Source organism: Ictidomys tridecemlineatus, chromosome 3 (genome assembly GCF_052094955.1).
Source record: "Ictidomys tridecemlineatus isolate mIctTri1 chromosome 3, mIctTri1.hap1, whole genome shotgun sequence".
NCBI lineage: Eukaryota > Metazoa > Chordata > Mammalia > Rodentia > Sciuridae > Ictidomys > Ictidomys tridecemlineatus.
The window spans coordinates 60,026,646-60,029,498 of NC_135479.1; positions in this window are offsets into that span (position 1 = coordinate 60,026,646).

Consider the following 2,853-nt stretch of genomic DNA (forward strand, 5'->3'; position numbering starts at 1 on the left):
CGCCCCCCACGGTTCCTCCCCTCCCCCGCCGCCGCTGTCTGTCTCGTTCTGAAGCCCCAGGTGTGAGGGGGAAAATCCAAGGCAGCCCTTGGGTGCTGGGGCCTTGCCTTGGGTGGAAGCTGTTCTGGAGAAAGGGACTGTTGCCCCACTACACTGACATCTACCTTCTGCCCTTTCCCCCCACCTCCACGTGCCTTCCTGCAGACATGTGGCTCATAACTGAGTCCTAGTGGATACATCAACAGGGGAGAGAAAGCTCCTGTGACCTGCTCCAGGGAGGGGAGACTCCCAGCCCCATAGATGCCCCCGGGAATGTGGCCTCACTTATTGTGCCAACAGTGTAGGGGAACTCTCTCACCATCTGGGGACTTTCCTCCAGCCTTAGGACCCCTACAGTTTCTGAGTTTTTCCCTCTTAAGGGCACTTTTAGCACCAGCCAGCAGGTGGAGACAGAGAGGCCAACATGTAGGACCCACATTCATTGCCCTGCTCTGCTCTGCTCTGGGCTCAAGGACACAGTCACCATCCGAGGAGCCCTTGGACTCTTTCCTCTCCCTCACTCTCAACTCTTTGCCCTGGCTTTATCTCGAAAATGTGTCCTTCTGTCTAATTCAAATCACTATCTTCTCTCCGCTGTGAGACTACAGCCACCTCCAAACTGGTCTCCCTCCTTCACTCTAAACCCGCACCCCACTCTATTATATGGTTCTCCTCCCAGCGCTTGAAGAGCTCCGTTACAAAGGAGCACGGTAGGGGCAAGGGTAGAGTGCTTGCCTCGTACGTGTATGGTACTGAATTAGATTCCCACCCCATCTAAATAAGCAAATAAAATAAAGGTCCATCAACAACTTAAAAAAATAATTTAAAAAGGCGCTGAGCGCACTCCCGCAATCCACCCGGTGTCATACCCCTGTAATCCCAGTGGCTGAGAATCCACCTGGAGGCACACACCTGTAATCCCACTGGCTCAGAATCCACCTGGAGGCGCACACCTGCAATCCCTGTGGCTCAGAAGCCTGAGGCAGGAGGATTATGAATTCATTTCTTTGATACCCTGTCTCTAAATAAAATTCAAAATGGGGCTGGGGATGTGGCTCAGTGGTTGAGTGCCCCTGTTTTTATTTTATGGTACTGGGGATTGAACCCGGGGGGCATTTTACCATCCCCCAATCCTTTTTATTTTTTGAGAATGAATCTCACTGAATTGCTCAAGCTGGCCTTGTACTTGGCGATCCTCCTGCCTCAGCCTCCCATGTCTGTGAGATCACAGGTGTGCACCACCACACCCGGCCCCAGCCCTTTTTAATTTCTCATTGAGACAGTGTCCCACTAAATTTCTCAGGCTGGCCAGGCACAGTGGTGCACATTTATATTCCCAGTGACTCAGGAGGCTGAGGTAGGAGGATCCCAAGTTTGAGACTGGCCACAGAAATTTAGTTAGGTCCTAAGCAACTTAATGAGACTCTATATCACAATAAAAAGGACCGGGAGTATAGCTCAGCAGTAAAGCATCCCTTGGTTCAACCCCCAGTACCAAATATAATAAAATACTCAGGTGGCCTGAAACCTGCAATCCTCCTGCCTCAGTCTTCTGAACGGCTAGGATTCCAGACATGTGCTACTGCATCCAGCACAACCTTATTTCATAGACAAAGAAACTGGAGATGGGCAAGGTCAGGTACCTCACACAAGGTCATGGCTGGAAGGTGAGAAAGTTAGGATTGGAATCTTGGACCACATCCTTACCCATCATCTAAGAATCGAAATCTTGCTTTTTTGCTGTATCCACAGCACCCACACAGTGTCCAGAGCCCAACTGTATTCAAGAAGCCTTAAATGATAGGGTACTAGCCATAATGACAATGAAGAGGGCATCACTGTGCAGTTGTCAGGGGAATGAAGAGTGAGCGGAGACTTTTAAGTCCTCCAGAGTCTTCATATTGGTGAGAATGAAAATTGGACAGATGACTGTGATTTCAAATTCAGCTTACAAAACCATTGACAAAATGCAAATCAAAAGTGCAATGAAGGGCTGGGGTTATGGCTTAGTGGTAGAGCACTTGCCTTGCATATGTGAGGAACTGGTTCAATCCTCAGCATCACATAAAAATAAAATAAAATAAAGCACAATGAAGCCAAGCATTATACCTGTAATCCAAGGTACTCCTAAAGTTGAGGCAGAAGGTTCACAGGTATGAGGCCATAACTGGCTAACTTAGCAAGACCCTGTATCAAAATAAAAATGCTTGAGGATGTGGCTCAGTGGTACAGTGCCCTGGGTTCAATCCCTAGTACCACCACCACCAAAAAAAAAAAAAAAAAAAAGCACAATGAGATTCCACTTCAAACTCACTAGGATGGATAAAATTAAAACATAAAAAAATAGGTAATAACAAATGTTGGCAAAGATGTGGGGAAACTGGAATCCTCATACACAGCTGGTGGATTGTAAAATGATGTGGCTACTTTGGAAAACAATCTGGCTGTTCTCCAGAAGATTAAACATAGAGTTACTGTCTGACACAGCAATTCCATGCCTGAGAATGTATTCAAAAAACAGAAGCTAGAGACGATGGTACACGCCTATAATGCCAATGACTCAGGAGGCTGAGGCAGGAAGATGGCAAGTTTTGAGGCAAGCCTCAGCAACTTAGTGAGAACCTGTCTCAAAATAAATAAAAAGGGCTGGAAATGTATCTAAGTGGTACCGCTCTCCAGGTTTAATCTCCACTACTGGAAAAAAAAGAGAGAGAGAGAGAAAAAAAAAAAAAAAGTAAATGAAAACACATGTCCACACCAACACTTGTACATAAATGTTAAAACACTATTATTTCAATAATCAAATGGAAACAA